We start from the raw sequence: 24,071 nt of genomic DNA on the forward strand, positions 1-24,071 counted from the left end.
CTACAGAATTCTGAGTGCACACGTGTGTGTGTGTGTGTGTGTGTGTGTGTGTGTGTGTGTGTTGCTTTTTCTCCACCTGTGTATTCTTGATTTGGGGGTATGCTAGATAGATCATGTATGGATGTGAGAGTTGGACTGTGAAGAAGGCTGAGCGCCGAAGAATTGATGCTTTTGAACTGTGGTGTTGGAGAAGACTCTTGAGAGTCCCTTGGACTGCAAGGAGATCCAACCAGTCCATTCTGAAGGAGATCAGCCCTGGGATTTCTTTGGAAGGAATGATGCTAAAGCTGAAACTCCAGTACTTTGGCCACCTCATGCGAAGAGTTGACTCATTGGAAAAGACCCTGATGCTGGGAGGGATGGGGGGTAGGAGAAGAAGGGGACGACAGAGGATGAGATGGCTGGGTGGCATCACTGACTTGATGGATATGAGTCTGAGTGAACTCCGGGATTTGGTGATGGACAGGGAGGCCTGGCGTGCTGCGATTCATGGGGTCGCAAAGAGTCGGACACGACTGAGCGACTGAACTGAACTGAACTGAGATAGATCAACCTTCAAGAGCTACTGTTGATAATGAGCTCTACGACTCTCATCCACCTAATAAGCAGGGAAATGTATTTCTACATCATCAAACTCCCAACACTGTACTAAATACTAAGACAAGATAAAGGGCGGTAATCTACATCTGATAGCAGCAAAAACTTGTTATAGCCTGTTTTAAATATGCCGATTTTTACCTAAGTCAGTAGTCATATCCTATGAATGAGACTGAATTAGAAAGTTACTAATTACTTAATGGTAAGACATCACATTTCTCAAACTACAAAAATAAATAAATAAATAAATAAACCCACTGATACAAAAGTCAAAACTTACATTTTAATTCCAAATAATATTTAGTGGATACTACCACTCATTTTACTTGATGAATATTTTACATTTTTCATTTCAAGGGTCTCAAACATGATTTAAAAACTATTTGCATCAGGGATGCTGATAAAAGTGGGATTCCCTAAAGGAAGAATTGTTTCGTAAGTACCGTCTATGATTTACACCAAGGTTTGGAAGTCGGAGACACTTAAGTTGCCAAATAAACTATTTTATATTTTTATAAGGTTGATTGAAGCTATTTCAGAAATAAAAATGCCTGCCACAAAATTAAGTTCTTTAAAATTTGGACCCAGAAGAATTAGAAAAAGAGTCGGCATTAGCATTTACTCTAAGTATAGGGGTGAACTGATAAGACGTGCTGAAGATAACATTTTGATGATGGCAAAGGCATCTAGAGTTTCACAGTTTGATTTACTGTTAATTTAAACTTTATTGTGAAGAGTGTTTTATTACATAAAAAATTTGCTTCTTTATAATTTTCAGAATTCTATCTTGAATTTTCAAAAGCAGGAGGATCTCTGTGATACTGGCATTTTAAAAATGTTAACACGCATATTGCCATCAAAGAGTAATTGCTTAAAATAGTGGATAATGGTATGCAAAACGTTGGCCATGACTTACCCTAATTAAGTAACACAATTACAAGACAAAATAGCGACAATGAAAGTTCTCATTTCTTGCGCCACTGTGGCATCCACCACTTGCCTTCTTCTTAGCCAAAATATACCCACTGTACTTTAAAACCATACATGTCAATCCCCTGGCTTTGAAAGGAAACACACATTTTTGATGGCATTTTGAGATGGACACTGCAGTTTTCCAAGATAAATCTTTTTCACTGCCACTTTGGAAAGGTTTAGTTTTTCTTCGTGTAATTTTTTGCAGCTGTACAAAACACTTTCATTAACCCAAGAATGGATTATTTGGAGTGCTAATTAATTGATTCTTCAAAATGCCAATTGACACACTCCCAGGGAAAACCTGATCTAAGCAACTATGTTAATCAAGCTATTGTACTTGTGGTTCTGTCTGAATATCAGACCATCTGAAATGAGGAGAACTTTGCCATTACTCGCCTGGCCCTCTCATGGGCAGCTAATTAATATGAGCTGAATATGACAGTTATACTTGTACGTTTGCCGTACTGCCTGACAATAACTCTATAAAATTACATTTCAGCTAAAGAATGGAAACAGTGTTAAATACCATTATTTGCCTTCCTTTGATGTCTCAGAGTCATTATGAAAGCAATTACAGCAGTTTCTCTGTCTGTATGTCTACGGGGTATTTATTATCTGTATCTGTCTGAATCCTTTGCCAGGTGGAGAATATACGGCATATTAAAGACAGGGAATTCAGCCACAATTATCAGGATGGGAACAGAGAAAGAAACAAAATCAGAGTTTTGTGGATGATCCTGCCAGAAAACAGTAATTTGATATTGAAGTCTGGTGATCCACGGGAAACTTACAGGCTCTTTTTATTTATTTAAATTAAAAAAAAAAAGAAAATTCTCCAGGTTCACAAAGCTCATGAATCTAGGGCAAAATTAATCAAAACCAATAGGGAACTGGAAAACACAAAAACAAAAGGGAAAAAAACCTCAGGGCAGCAGCAGAAAACATATTTTGCTTCTTAATTATAAGCGAATATTCTCCTTTTCCACAAGCCCTTTCCTAAAACGATCGGTGCAGTCCACAAGATGGGTTTTTGCTTTTCCAGGTAAAATGACTCATGGTCTTTTTCACACATGGAGTGAGACACCAAGGATTCAATTTTCTGGTCACCTCCAGTACTTTCCCAGAGCTATTGAAATCTGGCATCATTCCGACATATCTCTGTGCCGCTCAGGTCTAACTCCTTGCTATGAAACATGTCTCTGCACTTCAAAGGACACTTGTGACTGACAGGCAAGGCATGGCGGCTGCCCGCCCTGTGGTGGAGTTTTTCTCCAGGGCACTGTCTGAGGACCGGCCTCTATATGATTCAATTCAGAGAATATTGATTGCGTCTCCCCATGTGTTCAGCATTCCGTGAATGCTGTGGCAAAGGAGAGATGAAAAAGGTGGGTGGGTGGGTTGAGGTCTCTCCCCCTTCGAAGGACTGAAGCAGAGAGACAGAGCGCAACCATCTTTCAGCCAGGCTTTGAGCAAAGTCCTTGATGTCCATTATCGTGTTTCATCTGTGTAATGGCATACCACGTGGCTTCTATTATCTCCATTCATGGGTCAACAAATCACAGTGCCTAAGGGTGAGGCAGTTTGCCCAAAGTCACACCACTGAGAGGCAGGGCTGGGCTTCAAACTACCTCCTGTCTGGTTCCAAAGCCTTGCTCTCTCTCCTAGCTCACATTCCTCCAAATGCCTAAGATCTTACTGGGGGCAACCACAGATGATGTGGGTACCACGTGCTGCCAGGAAGAGGGAGAAAGAAGATGGTCTACAAGGGGAAGCTGGAGTTTTGATTTGCTTAGCCTCCTGCGGATGGACAGAACCACAAGGAGGAAGGGAGTCCCCACCTTTCCTCTCCTTCAGGATTCCTCACTAAGACCCAAACATGGTCTCCTACATAATGAAGTTAATAAATGTGATTTGCAAAACCCTGCACAGAGAAATGTGTTCATTAATATTGCTGATCCTAAACAGATTGACATAGGATTAGCCGAGATATATTTGAAGGACGCTGAAGAGATGGGCTGGTTAGAATGAAAGGTTGGAATTCTGATGGGCTGTGTCCGTAAAGCTTTGATGGGCACTGCCTTGTGTATCCAGAGAGCAGGGCCCTTCTGGGTGGAGGTAAGTGGATACAAAGATGCTAGGCAAAGAAAACTTAAAATAGTACAGGCACTACAACCAAGAGTTTGACAATCTCAGCTATGACTAACGCTTCTCTCTTTTTCCTTCTTCATCTGCTGCTGCTTCTTTTTTGACAGGTGCATTGGAAAAGTTAAACTACTGTCCAGAGCAGGAAGGATGCTGTAACAGGCCATCAGTATCACAGTCTGAATAGTATCTGGCTTGCAAATATAAAATTGTTTCACCTACTGCAAAAATAAAGTCAGCTGCTGAAACAGTTAACAAAAGGCTCACATGAATGAGACAAAGGGCTGAACGTACATTTGTGATACTAACACCTGGAGTCAGGGAAAATACAGATATTTATTTAACAAGAAGGACTATGGAAACATTTTATTTTTTTGTCCCAGGTAACTTCAACTCAAGTAACTCAACAGAGTTCATGGAGTTGGCAATTCCAGTACCTACAAAGACTGGATCTCAACTGAACCATGTTTCTGTTTTGTCTCCAGAACAAAATGTTTGTATATTTTTCAAGTATGTGAGTAATTAACTTTTGTATTTGTATTAATAAACAAAGTAGTAAACCACTTGTAAAGGAGAAAAAACAACAAGGGCAATAAATTAAGACCAACCTGGGTTCAAGGGAGAATCTTTCCATCTCTGTGCGTTGGAGGATGTTTTTTTTTTCTCTTTTCCCCTTGAAGAGAAATATCATTTGCTTCCCATGGTTATTATGATGTCTTAAGTAAAATAAAGGATACAAATTATCTAGCAATATATATGGCATGTAGTAGGTGCACCATACGTTATCACTCCTTTTCAGTTTTTAATTTGGTGCATGAAATTTTATTTGGAGTACATACAAGCTTCAATAGCAATTAAGACTGGGAATGGCTTAAATAATTTCAGCTTTTAAAGATACTTTGTATGTTTCTTTCATGAGAAATTCAGTCCTTGTAATCAATGATGATTTTTATTTTGAAGGTTTGTAATCATCATTAAACATTCATTAGGGAAAAAAATTCAACATGCCTGTATCACGGGTACATGCCTATATTATGGCTGAGGTTATACTGCAGTAACAAACCATTACCAACAACGTAACTCAAAAACCTCAGGGTCTCAGAGCAACATGAGGTGCTTTCCATGTCTACTTCACGTCCTGTGGAGACGCTGCAGGATCTGCTCCGTGCTGTCCCCACTTCGGGACTTCAAATTTTTCTTATCCCTGTGGCAGAGGGGAAGGAAGCTGGAGGGTCCCTCTTGGACAATTAGTTGCTCCAGCCTGGAAGTGACCCGGATCACCTCTTCTCACAGCTGATGCACCTGGGGCAGTCACAGAGCCCTACCTAACTCCGAGACCCCAACTGTTTCACGCTTACCATTTCCCCAGAGGGAAAACTGAGGGAAAGTGGTGAACTGGTTGCTATACTGGTCTTAGAGGACCATTTTTACCCATTTTCAACGTGCTTATAAACAGCTTAAAATTTAATGGAAGAGCAGAGTACAAAATCAAACCACTTTTTTATAACTGTAAACATGTCTCATAATACTCTTTTCTAAGTTATTAAGTACCAGGTTGTCTTGATTTTTTTCCTTTGGGATCAGGTCAGTCACAAGCATCGAGACCCGTGAGACTCTTTGAAGCTGAGCAGACCTCTTGGATATTGGCTGCAAACTCGGGTGAAAGCGTTTCTCCTGGCCATCGCCTGCACTCCCTTTTGCTGCCCTGATCAATAACTCTAGCTACAAAAAGCATCAAACATCTCAAAGACATCCCAAAGGCACAGGTCGCCAAAGGGAATAAAAAGAAAACACCGCATACATTAACGTTCTCCTTAGGCTGCGCAGACATCCTTGTAGGCCCGAGGCCTACAAGAGGCCAGTGGTGATTGGGATGCTTCAAATTAGAGACTTGAACAACATTTCTTCATGAAATAGCTTTTTGAGCCTCTAGAGAAAAGAATTCTCATTCAAAGAGTGACAGTTTCCTGTTTCATAACCTGCATTTTCTCACCAAGTAGGTGAGAAAGGACAAAAGAAAAGAAAAACCAAAAAAAAAAAAAAAAAACCCACAGGAGGATGATGCCAAGGATACTGATAAATATATAATAATAACAATAAAGATCGAAAATAATGTAAATACCAGGTGTTGACAAGAATGTGGGGCCAGCTAGCAATCTCATCCATCGCTGGTGGTAGCGTAAATAGAAAAAAAACAATTCTTGAGGGCAACCTGGAAATATGCAGCAAAATTCTCAAAAAAGAAAAATGCATCCCCTTTTGCTCAGCAATTTCATTGTTAGGATTCTACTTTAAGGAAGTAATCAGACATGTGTTTAAAGGCAAGTTTCTATGAATTATCATCCTATTATTTATAACAGTGAAATAATAAAATATGCTGAATATACAGGAGGAATTTAATTAAGTACATTCTATATGTGAAATGCTGATAAGCTGTTGAAACTATCACATAGGTGGGTACATTTCTATATAAGCAGAGAAAAAACACTGGAGCAAAGCAAACAATTCTAAAGATATCTGATACAAGACAGAAGAGCAGGATACGACAAATTTGTCGTTTTTGCTGCTTTTTCATTTTTTTTGGCCCATGGACATTATTTGGAAAAAAAAGATACAGATAAATAAAAATGGACTTTTAGTATGACTCCTTAGAGTTACTTGCTAAGTTATGAAGGTGGGTTCTCATACATCCCAAAATGTATATGAGGTAGACAAGGAAAGACAATTACTCCTATTTTACAGAAGATAAAATGAGGTTCAGAAATTTTGAACACTATCTGAAACTGGTTTTATAACTGCAGTGGGCCTGTGTAAATATTAGTATCTAATGATACAATCAAGATAAACCAGTAATTTGTAAATTAATGAGTATGTACATTGAAAATGTACATTGAAAAGTGAACTGAAGGGACTCTCCCTGTTTGTTCAGTGGTTAAAAATTCATATTGCAATGCAGAGGGTGGAGGTTCCAGCCCTGATCAGGGAAGGAAGATTTGACATGCCCTGGGGCGACTGAGTCCATGCACTGCAATTACTGAGCCCTCGCAATGGCAGGGCCTCATGACGCAACTAAGACCTACCGTGACCGAATAAATAAATAAACATTAAAAAAAAAAAAAAAAGGAAAGAGAAGTGAACTGAAGCAGTAAGTTACTTAAAATATCTTTTGTATTATGTTATATATACTTTAATTTTAATGCATCAAATTTTAGTTAGCATAAGTCATGTTAAGATGGAAAACAAGTCTTTTTTTCTTTAAGGGTAAGATGTTAGACTCAAGAGATAGGAGCAAATTGTTAATATATCACTTTTTTGAAACACATTCTGACATTTGTTAATTAAACTTTTCTTAAGGTTTAATGCATTGTCAACATAGGGCACATTTTCAGGAAAGCCTTGTGATCCTCGCAAGATTTAAAATAATCCAAAAGCTCATTTTGACATTCTACCTAATGTAGATAAAAGAGTATTTTAAGCTCATGCAAATCTAAAGAAACAGGGAAATTTGATTCATCCCATTAATTAGTAGGTAACACACTTATGTTTCTCTGAAAGGATGATTAATGCAGATTTAAACACCCTTTTTTGGTTTTACAAAGTTAATACTATTTAATTACATGAGATGAAAGTTATACCATACCACATAGTTTATTCAGTATAGATGGGGTCAGAAGTTACAGTGTTTAGCCAAGATCACCTTTTGCATTTTTCCAATATTGAGTAAACATGGCAATTTTAAATTATAAATGCTGACAATATTTAAGAGGTTTCTCATGTCTTCTAATTTTAGCTTAATAATCTTCTCTCCTGATATCACTAATTTTCTTGGGGTCATAATTCCATACAACGAAATGAACCAAGAGTGAGGATAAAACCCAATCTGTAATATGAATGTTATCGGATTACAGTCAAGGTGTTATCTGATCAAAAGCTTCCCACAGAATGTGTAAATGTAATTAATGTGAGTGACTTGCTGGGGGGGTAGACACACTGCTATCTGCTCAGTCTTACAAAGAATCTGGGAGACCTATCCGTCTTAGAGACCCACTCCAGTATTCTCGCCTGGGAAATTCCATGGACAGGAGAGCTTGGCAGGCTGCAGTCCACGGGGTGGCAGAGTTCAACACTACTGAGCATGCACGAACACACACACGCCTCTGGTCACTCTCCAGAAGCGAATCAGGTGGAGTGGGGGGAGCATGGACGCTAGCCCAGCTTCTCAGACGTGCGACCTCCAGCTGGTGCACAACCTCCAAGTCACACTTTCTTCATGTGCAAAACAAGCAATCCACAGGCTGCATCAAGTCTTGCAATGAGTAAAAGGTGACAATGTGCGTAAAGGAGACGGTGTGCTAAAGGTGTTTCATGAATATTAGTTTCCTTGCCTCTCCCCCATCCCCTTAACAAAATATTAGACTGTAAGGATTCTAACATCAGGCAGAGGCAATCTATCTATCAAAAGATGAAGTGCATCTGCAAACTGGTTTAGCTGGAATGACGTGTCAGTCTGATAATATATGAGGCAGATATTATAAAATACCTAGACATTTTATGTAATGATGGATTTCTTTCTAAGAGAAGAATGAAAAAGGGGAGAGGGCAGAATTAATAATAAATACTATCTACTTAAATCATTAATTAAAGATCTGATTTAGGTTTCGTTCTTTCCCAAAGTGACAGAAAAAGCATGCTTTACTAATTCTGATTCCATCACAAAAGTGAAAACCTGAGAGAAAGCAGTGCTGACCTCCAAGATTAGAAATGAAATGAAAATATCCAGATGGAATCTTGGTTTTGGACGAGGTCAGTGCAACACAGCACTGCCCATACATCTGACAGCAGTGGGTTCCTTTCCTGGAGTCTGTTATGGGGACTTGTCTTGCAGCCATATTCACTGATTGAGGCATCGAGCCACCAAACTGAAGTCAGTCCAGCACTCTGCTGAACACCAGAGATGCAAGAACAAAACTTAAAATTCGACTGCAAATTGCTCCATAAAAATTAGAATAGTAACTGTCTGCACTTACTTCACAGTTTCTAAAGCACTTCTGTGTATCTTCTGTTTGTTAACAACCCTGTACAGCAGTCATTATTGTCATTAACCCCCACTTTCAGAAATGTGAGACGAAGGCTCAACGAACTAAGGCCATTTCTTGAAGAACACTCATTGACAGAAATTCAAGACATCTACAATCCATGATCTTTGATTGAAATTTGGATTAAAAAAAAAAAACTAAACTAAAAGCAAAGCAAGAATACCAAGAAGAAAGTGGGAGCGTGGAGAGTTCTGCAGATGATGGACTGTAAAATCCAGGAGGCGAAGGGGAAGGGCTTAGGCAGTTGGGAAGGGCAGGAGGAGAGGCAGAGAAAGCGAAGTGCAGAGGTTCATGATGATCATAGCGTGAAACAGGAGAGCAGGACCCATGGGCCAAGGTTGAAGGCCATACAGGAGATAAATGGCACAGTGAGAGAGAGCTGAATGGATACAAGGCAGACGTAGTGGAGAGACTGCAAAAACCAAGGGGCAAGGCACATGGGTGTTCAACCCCAGATCTGATCAGCAGTCAACTTCTTCAAGCTCCTCACTTTCCCAAGATGACTCTTTCCTCCACAGGATAGCAGTGAAAGGAGTTGAAACGTCTCGCCTACAGAGTGGGCCACTCTGAGTCTGGCCCTCGTACTAACTGTCCTCTCTGAGAGACAGGTCCGTGGAGCTCGCTGCTCTCAGTCTAAGCCTGCAACAGTTTTCAACACCCATGTGATTTGCCCCTCTGGCATCTGGTGAAGTCTGTGAACCTTTCTCTGAATGTTTCTAAGTACAAAGGTAACATAAGTGGGATTAGAGAGAAAACAACCATTGAGAAATAGTTTATAAAATATAATTTAAAAATATAAAGTTTTCTATAAAGAAAGCTGAGTGCCAAAGAATTGATGCTTTTGAACTGTGGTGTTGGAGAAGACTCTGGAGAGTCCCTTGGACTGCAAGGAGATCCAACAAGTCAATCCTAAAGGAAATCAGTCCTGAATATTTATTAGAAGGACTGATGTTGAAGCTGAAACTCCAATACTTTGGCCACCTGATGCAAAGAACTGACTCATTTAAAAAGACCCTGATGCTGGGAAAGATTAAGGATGGGAGGAGGAGGGGACAATAGAGGATGAAATGGTTGGATGGTGTTAGTGACTCAATGGACATGAATTTGAGTAAACTCTGGGAGTCGGTGATGGACAGGGAGGCCTGGCATGCTACGATTCATGGGGTCTCAAAGAGTCGGACACAACTGAGCAACTGAACTGAACTGACTGAAAGTATAATAGAGAAAGATATGTGCTGGTCTCTTCAAACATTAACAGTGAGTCTGATAGCTATCATGCTTTGAGATAGTGTGAGCATAAACCTTGTTTTATCATCCTGGAATGTGAAGTCAAGTGGGCCTTAGGAAGCATCACTATGAACAAAGTTAGTGGATGTGATGGAATTCCAGTTGAGCTATTCCAAATCCTAAAAGATGATGATGTGAAAGAGCTACATTCAATATGCCAGCAAATTTGGAAAACTCAGCAGTGGCCATAGAACTGGAAAAGGTCAGTTTTCATTCCAATCCCAAAGAAAGGCAATGCTGAAGAATGTTCAAACTGCCGTATAAGTGCACTCATCTCACATGCTAGCAAAGTAATGCTCAAAATTCTCCAAGCCAGGCTTCAACAGGACAGGATTTGAGAATTTCCAGATGTTCAAACTGGATTTAGAAAAAGCAGAGGAACCAGAGATCAAATTGCCAACATCCACTGGATCACTGAAAAAGCAAGAGAGTTCCAGAAAAACATCTACTTCTGCTTTATTGACTATGTCAAAGCCTTTGACTGTGTGTATCACAAAAACCTGTGGAAAATTCTCTAAGAGCTGGGAATACCAGACCACATTTCCTGCCTCCTGTGAAGTCCGTAGGCAGGTCAAGAAGCAACAGTTAGAACTGGACATGGAACAACAGACTGGTTCCAAATAGGAAAAGGAGTACGTCAAGGCTGTATATTGTCACCCTGCTTATTTAACTTCTATGTGAGTACAATATGAGAAATGCTGGGCTGGATGAAGTACAAGCTGGAATCAAGATTGCCAGGAGAAATATCAATAACTTCAGATATGCACATGATCTGAAGAAAGCAACGAAGAACTAAAGAGCCCCTTGATGAAAGTGAAAGATGAGAGTGAAAAAGTTGGTTTAAAACTCAATATTCAGAAAACTAAGATCACGGCATCCAGTCCTAATACTTGATAGCAAATAGATGGGGAAGCACTGGAAACAGTGGCAGACTTTATTTTGGGGGGCTCCAAAATCACTGCAGATGGTGACTGCAGCCATGAAATTAAAAGACACTTGCTCTTTGGAAGAAAAGCTATGACCAACCTAGACAACATATTAAGAAGCAGAGACATTACTTTGCCAAAAGTTGTGTCTAGTCAAAACTATGATTTTTCCAGTAGTCATTATGGATGTAAGAGTTGGACTATAAAGAAAGCTGAGTGCGGAAGATTTGATGCTTTTGAACTGTGGTGTTGGAGAAGACTCTTGCAGCAAGGAGATCCAATCAGTCCATCCTAAAGGAAATCAGCACTGGATATTCATTGGAAGGACTGATGCTGAAGCTGAAACTTTAATAGTTTGGCCACCTGATGCGAAGAACTGACTCAATGGAAAACACCCTGATGCTGGGAAAGACTGAAGGTGGGAGGAGAAAGGGATGACAGAGGATGAGATCGTTGGATGTCATCACTGACTCAATGGACATGAGTTGTCCAGGAGCTGGTGATGGACAGGGAAGCCTGGTGTGCTGCAGTCCATGGAGTCACAGAGTCTGACATGACTGAGTGACTGAACTGAACTGAACTGAAACCTTGCTTTGAGATATCTGCAACAGTTACATGATGTAAAAATATCTATGATTTCTACAGGTGACGAAAATGCAGCTAGTGCTAATACTATCATCATTTATTTCTGTCATTCATTATTAAAAGAAATGCTGCATTTCAGTTAGTTGTTAGTGACTGTCAAAATTGAGAGACCTCAAGTTACAAATCTTGGTAAGGAGATCCACAAGTGCCAAGCTCCATGCTGGAAGATATATGATATACCTGGACCTCTTATAATTATCCTCTGTGACTCTGAGAACTCTGTTAACTGTAAACCAAAAATTAAGGGGTTTTTTGGTCCCTTTATGCCTTGTGTACACTGCTGAAAGCTCTGTTGAATATTGTCAGAGTGGATGATCAAGACTCTCTCCAAGTCACAAGAGTTAGGCTGTACAACTCTCCATCTTTGGATCACCTATTGCCTGCATGTATTTGTGCTCAGTGGATAAGTCACGTCCAACTCCATGACCCCATGGACTGTAGCTCACCAGGCTCCTTCATCCATGGGATTTCCCAGGCAAGAATCCTGGAGTGTGTTCCCATTTCTTCCTCCAGGGGATCTTCCCAACCCAAGGATTGAACCTGTGTTTTCTGCATTGGCAGGTGGATTCTTTACCACACAGCCACCTGGGAAACTGGATCACCTCTTCTGTGGCCCTTAATATAGTGTTTGTAAGTGTTCTTAAATGGTGTATTTTTCATATCTTCTTTGTGCTTCATGTCCAGATTAAGATCCCAGTTATTACCTATTCTCCAAAATCCAGTTTCAAATAAACCAACTTAAAAAAATGAGTTTTAACCTAGAATCCACTGTGATGATTTTTTTTGAGATATTCTAAACTAATTTTTAAAAGTCTTTCTACCAAGTCTTCTCAATTACAAAAAAAATAGATAAAATACAGTAGATTTAGATATCTTATTTAATGGACAGAAAGATGTCTTGAAATACAATTCTATCATGTATTGACCATGTTGATCTTTGAGAATAAAGGCCACTTAATTGCTGTCATATCTATTTAAACTGCACCTCATTTAGGTGGCTTCAATAAGAATATATGTAATAACATAGCTAAAAAACATAAATGAATATAAAACACGTGAAGGAAAAAAAAGTCCAGGTCAGGAAATGTATATGAAATAGAAATTAAAAGAGATAGTTGTTATAAGTAAGCTTCTAGAAGATCAATGTAAGAAATAACTGATGGTCATTAATTTTAGAAGAAAAGTTAAAACTTCTGGTTTACAGGAAAATCCAAACTTTCCTAGGGCTTCCCTGGTGGCTCAGTGGTAAAGAACCAGCCTGCCAATGCAGGAGATGCAGGTTCAATCCCTGGGTTGGGAAGATCCTCTGGAAAAGGAAATGGCAACCCACTCCAGTATTCCTGCCTGGAGAATCCCATGGACAAAGGAGCCTGGAGGGCTATAGTCCACATGGTTGCAAAAGAGTCAGACATGACTTAGCAACTGAAGGAGAACTAGTCTTTCCCAGAAGTAAATTTCAAAGCAGTTTCTCTAAGGAACCTTATGCAGGAACACTGGTGACAAGGACCGTACTTTCAGTAACTTTCTCACAGCAGAAAATGGTAATGGGTTACATATAGCTGATCTTGTCGTATTCTTTTGACTTGACTGTGAAAACAGTGTGAGTCACTACGGACTGTTATGGACCACGTGCAAATTTAAAATCCATCCTTTGGGTACTGTGGCTGGTAGGCTCTTAGGTGGACTCAGTGAGTCACCTCCTGGCGTTCACACTGTTGGCTAGTTAAAATAGGAAAAAGGAGTCCAGAATGGCGGTGGCTAAAAGACAAGGAAGGGGAAAGCCCGTGAAAATAGGACAAAGGAAGGTCTGAGGACTGGAGTGAGGACCGCAGGAAGAACAAACAGCCCAGCTGGCCAGCCCAATTTACATAGGGCAGGCCCAGGGGGAAGAGAAAAAACATATAAAAAGAGGAGCCAAAATTGGACTGGGGGGGCCTCTTTCTCTTCACGTCTTTTGGGTTAGCATGCCTCATGCCTCGAGGATGTGTTTTTCTTCATTTTCTAAATCAAACTGAGCTGTAACTCTGGTCTGTCCAAGGGCTGTAACGCTGGTTGCTTCAAATTTTTGTTGCGACTAGACAGAAGGAAATCACACCCTCCCCGACAATACCTTATATAATTCCTGTTCCTTGAGTATGGATGGGACCTTGTTTCTAAGCTATGGAATGAAGTGCAGGTGATGGGATGTCAATTCCTGACGGTGTTACCTGAGATTGGGACTTGCGTCTTGCTAGCAGGCTCTGTTGACTCTCTTCCTTGCAGCCTCTGATGGTTAAGACTTCTTAAGGAGAGTCCCATGTTTCAAGGAACTGGGAGGCATCCTGCAGTCAGCAGCCCTGAGCAAATGGCTGAATTCTTCTCACACCATCTGAGCCTGGAGTTAAGTCCCTTCACAGTTGAATCTCAAAAGGTGGCCCCACCCAGGTCATCACCTTCACTGTTAAAGCCAGAGGACCAGCTAAGCCATGCCCAAATCCCTAATCCACAGAAACTGTAAGATAATAGATGGGTGCCATCTTAAACTGGGGATTTTGTGGTAATTTGTTATGTAGAAATGGATAAAACACAATAAATAAAACACAGTTTTAAAAAGTCGAGCAGAGGCTATATTTGTGCTAGGCTGCCTGTATCACTTGGGTGGTGCTCCAGAATATTGGATAGTATGACGTTTCAGCTTTTGGTCACTTTGCTAGCTTTTGTGATCTCATAGTCTCTCATTAACACAGATGCCAAATCACAAGCAGAAAAGCTTATGGTTCATATGTGAATAACCTTGCCATAAAACCAGAATTATGGAGATTAACTATGTGCATTCAGATAATTAGAAAGTCATAAAATCAAACATGCAATGTGTATATTGTTGGGCTTGTGACAGGTGGCGTGAGACAATTCCTCTAGCTACCTTAAGGTTCCCCATCTAGTTTGATATACAATCAAAGAAAAACCAGTGGTTTCAGGGAAATATACATATTCAGAGGGGAACAGGGGCTCTGGATGAAGATGTTTCGTACTGAGAATGATCTAATTTAGGGGAGGAAAACATCCAGAAATTGGGAGATGGATTAAAATGTTTATTTGGTCATTCATTCAGCAAATAACTTTTTATAATCTTCCATGAGCCTGGCCCTTATTAAGTAATAAAGATTTTTGTCTTGCCATCAAACTCACTGTCCAGCATGAATAAAGACTATGATCATGTATTGGAAAAGTATGTTCTAGGGTACGACAAGAACTGTACACACTGCTAAAGCTGAAACTCCAGCACTTTGGCCCCCTCATGCGAAGAGCTGACTCATTGGAAAAGACTGTGATGCTGGGAGGGATTGGGGGCAGGAGGAGAAGGGGACGACAGAGGATGAGATGGCTGGATGGCGTCACTAATTCAATAGACGTGAGTCTGAGTGAACTCCGGGAGTTGGTGATAGACAGGGAGGCCTGGTGTACTGCGATTCATGGGGTTGCAAAGAGTCAGACACGACTGAGCGACTGAAATGAACTGAACTGAACTGAACTGTACACACTTTGACGCATTTACTCAGAAAACAGAAGTTTGATATTTATCCCAATTTAATTGGTCAGCAAACTGAGGTTTAGAAATCACACAGCAAGCACACAGCAAAGCTAGAATTTGATCCTGAGTCTTTTGACTGTAGAAATTGCTTTTGACCTTTCTTACTGTCTTCTGGCGCAATGAGAGTACTAACTTAAAAAATTTCACAACATAAAAGTTGAGGTTATTGGTTTTGCCATACATTGACATGAACCAATACAGTAGTGTAAAGTAAAATAAAGTAAATATAAAAATAAAAATAAAAAAGTTGAGGTTATATTTTATTTGGTGGGAATTTTCAGAACTTTTTGTTTGCCCAGAAAACAGCATCTCAGGTGACCCTGAGATAACTGCTCTGGTGAGGTAGGGAAGTCAGGTTATATAAAAGTTTGCAACAAAGGGCAGGTAGTCTGAACATCATAAGTTATTGCTAATTAATGAAAGAAAACCAAATATTTCAAGATAAGGAACTTAGCACTTTCCTATGTGTGGAAAGATGTAAGAGTCTGGGCTCACTGAAATGATTCTTTTGATACACACTTCAGCAATCTGAGGGCTTTCCCTAGTAAAGAATCTGCTGCAACGCGAGAGACCCAGGAATGATCCCTGGGTTGGGAAGATCCCCTGGAGAAGGGAATGGCTACCCATTCCAGTATTCTTGCCTGGAGAGTTTTATGGAGAGGAGAGCCTGATGGGTTACAGTAAACTGGGTCACGAAGAGTCAGACACTGCTGAGCAGCTAAACATATCATCAACAGCCGTGTAGGGCCAGGACCATGTTTTCACCTCCTGAGTCCCTCGGGGCTCACCTCAGGCAGTGGCTGTAATCTGAAGGTTGCTAGATGGCAGGTATTCTTCTCATTCCTGAGTGCCCTGAGGGCTCAGCAGCTCACATTGGAGGTCTATAATCTTTAATGACTGTGACATCCTTGTTTACTAATGTGGCAGGAAATATTTCACTTCTCAAGAGTCTGATGCCAAAAAGCCGGCCTCTGGGCACCAGTGCAAAGTCAAATCTCAAAGAGTTTTGGGTGAAGCAGAAGAGAAAAGCTTTTAGAGTTTTGGGTGAAGCAGAAGAGAAAAGCTTTTTGCCTTTGACAGGCAGAGCAGGGACACTGTGGGCTCTTGTGTCTCAAAAGGATGTGACCTGAGCTGGGAGGATTTGATGAGGAGTTTTACAGTTTAGTCAAGGCTATGGTTTTTCCAGTAGTCATTACGGATGTGAGAGTTGGACTATAAAGAAAGCTGAGCACCAAGGAATTGTTGCTTTTGAACTGTGGTGTTGGAGAAGACTCTTGAGAGTCGCTTGGACTGCAAGGAGATCCAACCAGTCCATCCTAAAGGAGATCAGTCCTGAGTGTTCATTGGAAGGACTGATATTGAAGCTGAAACTCCAATATTTTGGCCATCTGATGCGAAGAACTGACTCACTGGAAAAGACCCTGATGCTGGGAAAGCTTGAGGATGGGAGAAAAGGGGACGACAGAGGACGAGATGGTTGGATGGCATCACTGCCTCAATGGATATAAGCTTGAGTGAACTCCGGGGGTTGGTGCAGGACAAGGAGGCCTGCCTGCTGCAGTCCATGGGGTCGCAGAGTCAGAAACCACTGAGTGACTGAACTGAACTTAATCGAGGAAATTCCTGGGCATGTCTGGTAGCAGAGACAATAGATGCAACCACAGTGTGGCTTCAGTTGTGTGGAGAGCATTGACACCAACACACTGACACATATCAACAGAAGCCACACTCGTGCAGACACACACGTGACACCCGTGAATTCACTGGAGAAGGTAATTTCCTCACAGTTTAACCTCATCCATGAAATGTGTGCAGCTGAAGTCCCAGGAACAGTTTATGAGTCTAGCTTTTGAGGCCATAACTAGAAACCTAGCCTAGAAACATCTTCACCAAATGAAGCAGTAGAGCATAAAGATGGATACAGAAAACGGGTTGATAATTTTTTTAAGCTACAGATGTGTGTCTGCAGCAATTCCTCCGGCCTTGTTAAGTAGTTACCGAAATTTTGATCAGAATCTGAAGGGATTTATATTTTTCCAATGTTTTACCAACAACTACAACTCACAGCTAGTGGTTCAGCAGTAAAGGCTCTGCCTGCAGTGCAGAACAAGCGAGTTCAACCCCTGGGTGGAGAAGATCCCCTGGAGAAGGGAATGGCAACCCACTCCAGTATTCTTGCCTGGAGAATCCCATGGACAGAGGAGCCTGGTGGGCTACAGACCATCGGGTCTCAGCATCAGACAGGACTTAACAACTAAACAAGAACAGCTATTTACAGCTGGTGGCTTTAGGGCCTCTGATAGTCCTCAGACCTGACATTCATCAAGTGCCCTCTGGTCTGGTGTGTGCTGAGTCTGAACAGCTCTGCCACATCAGGCAGACTTGGTCCCTCCGCCCCAGCCTGCACACGCACAGTTCCACCCTCCTTGTTCTTCCTGAGCACCCTGGGACAGTCCCAAGCTTGCCACTTCCTTATACGTGAAACCAGAAAAGCAGTTCAACATCTGTGGACACCACCAAGAAATATTTTTATTCCAAAAGGATTGTGCTGAACACGTGTGGCAAGTTCTGAGCTGAGTCGTAGGGATTTAGAAACGCACGAGGAACAGTGTCCTGCCCTCCAGAGCATGAGGAGCAGATAAAAAGTCAGTGAAGAGGGTGTAACCCAAAACTGGGATGGGAAGAGTCGATATGGGGAGAAGCTGGTCCTGAGCGCACACGATGGATGAAGCAGTCCGGCTCTCGTGCTATGTACCGAGAGGCTGGGCAGCAGCGTTCCCTGTGGGGACTAGCTAAAGAAGTGGGGGAGGAGGCCACGGCATCAGCAGGACCTGAGGCCGCTCCAGGGGCCTGGGGTGGGGTCCCATGTGCAGTCACCTTCCATTTCCTGTTGAGGACAAGCGGAAAGTGCAAACGGAGAAGACCCTGATGCCCCGCATCCTTCACTCCCTTCGGGATGACCAACAGACTCAGTGTAAGGGCGGTCCCAGCACTGGGGTTCCTGACACTCGGGGTAGCAGCAGAGAAGAAGCAAGCGTCTCCCCATCACCCGAGTCACTGAGATAGGCACCCAAGTAGAGCCAGGTGGGGTCCTCCTCCTTGAGTCTCTTGCCTCCTTGCATGACTTGAGGTCCAATCTTCCTTGTGATCAAAATTAAATATATAACAAAGCAAAGAGGGTACAAGAGGCAGAAATGGACAGGTTGTCCATAATGTGTACAGACATGTACAAAATGCACACAAAGCGCCCATCTGTTGGAGAGGGAAGACAAAGAGGAAGTGAGCACGGAGCAGTGCTTCCTAATCTCTCACTCCTGGCCCAGGTGGAGAGGATTTTACGAGGAGCACTTGAGGGTAGCAGGGTGTTTGGCCAAGGCCCCTTCTTCTGTCTTGGGGACAACGTGTGTCATCTTCTCCACACGCTTGTCAACCCACACTGTTGGGAAGCTCAGAGAGATCTCAGTGACCTCCATGGAAAAAGACAAGGGGATACGAGGTGCTCAGAGGCAGAGAGACACAGAAGCTGGGGAGACTGCCTAGTACTAGGGGTCGGGGACTGGCGAGTGGAACCAGGGGCTGGAGAGAGGGAGAAGGCTCAGTGTGCAGAGCCGACCATTCCTTGTGGTGTCTCCTCTGCCCTGCAGCTCCTGAGAGGAGCAGACATGTCATCTCAGGGAAGGAGCCGCTGAGGATGCAGGTGTGCGGCCCTGGGGGGTGGGGGAGGTGGGAGAGGGGAGGGGCGCACAGGGCAGGAGAGATTTCCTGACAAGCGATGTCCTCGTCACCCACGCCAGCCCGGGTGGCAGCCACTCCAGGGCCAACCTTGCAGGCCTCCAGCTGCAGGGACATGGCCCGGCTTTTGGGAACTCTGGCTGGGAGGGCCGATGGGGCAGAAAACAGGGCCGGCAGGACAGGCTGTCTCTCCCAGTTAGGAGCCCACTGGGAGCCAGAGCCCCCCAGCCCTGCCTGTGGCCCTGGGACTCCTACCACTAGGGAAGGGTCTTCACCCTGGGGGCCCACACCCCAGCCTGCGACCCTCTGAGCCCATCTGGGAGCTCTTCAGTAGGTGCGTTCAGACCAGGTCCAGCCCTTCCAGCGCAGGCGCACTAGGCAGGGTCTTTTGCCCCAACGCCCCTCCAGCTTGACCCCAGCCTCTGGTCTGAAGGAGTCCTGACAGCTCACAGCAGATCACAAAGGAATGCTGGCAGCTTGAAATGTTTCTTTTCCACAAGGTAATGGTCACTTAATATGAGTCAGTCCTTCACCCAAGGAAGGCATGTTTAATGGTGGGACATCAGACCTTTGGGACAGACAGCTTCTGGAAGGAGGTAGGAGTCTCTTGACAAAAGCAGGGGCTCTCCAGGCCCCTGAAATCCCAGCTTACGCAGCCCCTCCTGCCCTTCTTTCCCTGACTCCCTGGCTGCCAGAAGAAGCCCCAAGGCCAGGAAGGAGCTTAGTGATTCTGAGCAGGGACGGAGCAGCCGTCTCTGAGCAAGAGGTCTGCCCAGGCCGTTCAGAAGCACTTGCTCCTGGTGACTTCCACACCCAACCACATGGAGAAGTGGTCGCTCTTTAGGCCAACTGACAGCCCTGCTGGGCTGCCCTGGAATCCCCAACGGAAGCAACTGTCTCTGGATGGGAGGTTGGGGGGGGTGGGGCAGAGAGGCTTTGAAGTCTGGTTCCTCCCACTGCCCCCCATTCACTGTCCTGCTCTCCAGCAGGAAGATCACAGCTCTGAGACCTGAAGGGAGGAACCGCACGGCTCCCACCTATCCTGGTAGAAACAGGGCTCAGAGATGCAACTGGATAGCTTAGAGGCCTGCCCAAACATGCCACTTCGACTACTGCGTCCTCAGATATAAATTGTGTAGATGCACAAATACATACAATAAGATGGAGAGAATATATAGGGTGGCCACCGTCTACCAGAAGCAGGATTGCTAGCAAGGTGGGGAGCTGCCCTGTGGGGGTCGCCTGGCCCGGGGGGCACCCGCAGCTTCTGAGCCCCTGCCTCGGGCAGAGAGGAGTCCAGAGGGTGGAGGCTGTGTCTGCCAGGTGTGGGCTTCTCCCCTCCCTGATCCCCTATTCTTGAGAAAACAGAGTGGAAAGGGCAAGGGAGAAAAAGAAGGGAAGGGCGCAGGGTCCAGGGTAGGGGTACGATGGAGACGTTTACAGAGATAAAGTAGACAAGAGAGAACCTCTGGCAAGATGAGGCCCTAAAGCTGAAGGGGAGGGACGTGATGGGACGCAGAGCAGAGGGGCTGGAGGGGCGGTTAGACGGAGGGGCCGCAGGGTGGAGACGCGGGGTCAGCGGGGCCAGGCGGGCAACAGCGCTGCTGAAGTTGTGTTGCTGAAGCACTGACTTGACTAACCAGGGCTGGAGGGCTGGCCCCGGGGCCTGTGAGATGGCTTCTTGTTCCAGGCCACCCCTGAGGGGAGGGAGGGGGGACAGAGGCAGAGGGTAAAAGCTAAGGGAGCAGACAGAGCAAGACAGAGGAGGGCAGACAACCCTCAAGTGCCATTCTCTTTCTTTTTCCATAATCCCCAACCCACCAAGAGCCTACAAACCAAGGAAGGGGAAAGGACCAGGTAAAGTAGGGTGGAAGGATGGGAAATGAGCATCCTTGCCAGAAAGAAAGTACAGCTCATTAGTAATCAGTCCAGTGACCGGGAAACAGCTCCATAATGGTGGAGGGTTAAGGATCCAGTATAAAGCTCTGGGGGGAGTGGTGTGGTCAGGCTTGAGAGCCTTTCTGAGCCCCTCAGAATGCCAGCCTAGGTCACCCCTGCAGGGGAGCCCCAGGGGAAGTCAGGTCTCAAAGAGATCCAGTAATGGCTCCAGGCTCAGCAGGAGGTTGGGCTGCCTCTTCTGAGAAGGGTACCTGAAGGGTACCAGTCAGACAAGGCCGGGAACTGGCAGGAGAGAGGGTGCTGGGGCTGTGTTCCCCATGACAGCCCTGCCAGCCTGCTCAGGAAACCTGGACAGGAGCAATTGCCACTGTCCCTTCCCAACCCCCAGCAATGGGGGGACTCCTCCTGAGGCCCTCCAGTGGTCTTCCTGCCCACTTGACCCTGCAGCCCCAAGGTGGAGATGGAGACAGGGCATGAACAGCGAAGGAACCATGTGCCCTGACGGGGAGGGATAGGGTCTCAAGGACGGTGTTAAATGACATTTAGCGACCTTCAGCCAAGTGAAGAACAGCTGGATTCGGGTTTTTCTTCAGGCAGGGGCATGGGGATGCCTAACTCTGGTGTTTCTGTTGGAACATGCTCACAGGTAGGGACCCAGCAGACCTGGGACCTAAGATTTTGTGGAAAGATTCCTTCAGAAGACTGTCCCAGCAAACTCAACTCCCCAAAGCCAGGCCCTGGGCAAAGGGGGAGTTCTGGCCTCACGTCGCTTTTGACTTTGCAGGTCCTAATGATCATCTGATATCTGTTCAGGAACGCACCCACCCACCCATAAGCCCTGTATCAAATGTTTTTGGACCTTTGCTGGGCAGTGGTGATACAAAGATGAATGAGACAAAGTTCCTGTGTTTCAGTACCCTTCCTCCCTAGTGAGAAAGGGCGGATTGACATGCTGAGAACGAAGTCAACCACAAGGGCAGGCTGACGTTGATGACTCAGACGTAACTGATCCCTAGTTAAATTCTACCCCACCCCTGGCCCCACCCCCAAGTTGATACATCTACTAGTTTTTTCAGAAAACTAACACTCAAAAAATACTCTCCTGTACTCTGTGTCTTTGCCAACAATGCCTGCAGGTGGGCGCAACAGGGTCAGCTAACCGAGAGTCTTGGCTGGTGCATAGCTTCATTCAAAGAGGCTAATGGTGGTTTTCTATCCAGCTAGTCCTTCAGTCCGGAGTTTCTTTCCTTCTCCTCTTCCAACTTGTTAGTTCATCTGGCCTCACATGGTGATTAGTAGCCAAGGAGACGAATCACCCTATAAGAAGGGAAGTTAGCTCACGTATCTGTGAATCCCACAAAATCTTGCTGACCCCATTCCAGAAGAACCTGGAAAAGCTCCCTGAGTCATGCTCCTCTGGAAGCTCCTCATTCCTCGTTTTCTGTCTTTTTGAACCACGAAATTCAGAACAATTTGATGATTCTCCTGGAGAGCTGGCCACCTGGGGTGGAGTATGTCCGGCCGCTTCCCCTAGTGGCCCCAGACCCTCCTCCGTCTATGAGGAGGGGCTCTCTGGCCCTTGGTGGGGAAGGGAAACTTGTTGGCACCTCTAAGGCCCTAACACATTCTCCTCTGACCTTATCTCCCACCAACACTCTTGTTTTTCCTCTCTGTGTTGCTTCTTCTCCTTCTCTGTCCCACCAAAGGCCAGATGCACTGGGCCAAAGGAGTCCTGGACCCTGCTGCTGCTCTTAGAAGCCAGACCCACAGCCCTGCCCACCCCTCAGGCTTCTGGACACCTTGGTTAAGCTCATCTCCAGCTTGAGCTTGTATGGTAGCACCTAGATTTATCAGGTCCTGCCAGGATTGCTGGCCCAAGCCATTTGGGACATAGTCCTCCTTCTTCCCCTTCCCTCTTTCTCTCTCCTGACTGGCTCTCCTTCCTAAAGAAGCTGAGAAAGTAGATTTACTTTCCTTCTGCCCTGTCCCACCAACTCTTCTCTCAGGATGCTTGCATGAATAGTGATGCAACACTCTTTCTCAGAAGCAAAAAGATGACGGTGCTTGGATGGATTTATTCCCCCAAGAAAGTTTTATCTTAATGCCAAAGGACCCAGGGATATAGGGTCAGGGGCCAGACACCTTATATTATAAGTGACTTATGTGAAAAGTCTTAACCCTGGAACTTTCTCACTTTACTCCCTCCTGAAATCCAGTAGGCTTAAGAATCAAAAACTAATAAAGCCTTTGAAGTTGGTCCCAGGTATAGTTCTCCTAGGGGGAAGAAGCAGATGATTTAGGAAATGCCCCAATCACAATTTAATTAAATAAACCCAAGGATCAGGACTGAGATCTTGGACTAGGACTGCCCTTCAGTTTTCACAGGCTCTCCCTTAACCAACGGCCTCTGAATTCAGCTAGCCTCAAGAGATGTGTTTCCTCTAGGATATCCTACAGACTGCTATCAATACATTTGCTGAAATTTAGAAAAGGACCTGAGTCCTTGCCTTACAAGAATGTCTTGCCTTCAATCAACTCACAGTCTGAGAAGGGAAGATGGGCAAGTGTATAATCACATGACCCTGTGGTTACAGGGTGAATGTACGTCCCTGATGCCCCAACACTCAGAGAACCCTGGCTTCACTGAAGCAGTCATAATAAAAAATTGCAGGGCCTGGGGACTCCGATGGCAGCTTTTGGAGTCATCAGTCTGTCTTCAGACCAGCCTGGGAACAATGAGTCAGGAAAGTGTGGAGGGGGCCAGGGAAGGTTTTCCTGGACCCAGGTTTAAGGGGTTGACATACACGGTTGGATCAGGAGCACTTTACTCTTTCCAGCTGAAGAACCAGAGAGTTGAGTGGGATGGGGAAGGAACTCGTCCCTAATGAACTGCCCCTTTCCAGGCTGTGGAGACTGGAAGCATCTAATAAAGTGGTGGCAGTTTAGTTGCCAAGTCATGTCTGACTCTTGCAACCCCATAGACTGTAGCACATCAGGCTCTGTCCATGGGATTCTCCAGGCAAGAATACTGGAGTGGGTTGCATTTCCTTCTCCAGGTCATCTTCAGGACCCAGGAATTGAACTTGGGTCTCCTGCATTACAGACGGATTCTTTACCAACTGAGCTACAAGGGAAATCCATCTAATAAGGAGGGAAAGGGGAAATGAGGGCCATCTGGCAAGTGAATCTTGATACAAGAAA

The sequence above is a fragment of the Capra hircus genome, chromosome 21 (genome assembly GCF_001704415.2).
Source record: "Capra hircus breed San Clemente chromosome 21, ASM170441v1, whole genome shotgun sequence".
Lineage (NCBI taxonomy): Eukaryota > Metazoa > Chordata > Mammalia > Artiodactyla > Bovidae > Capra > Capra hircus.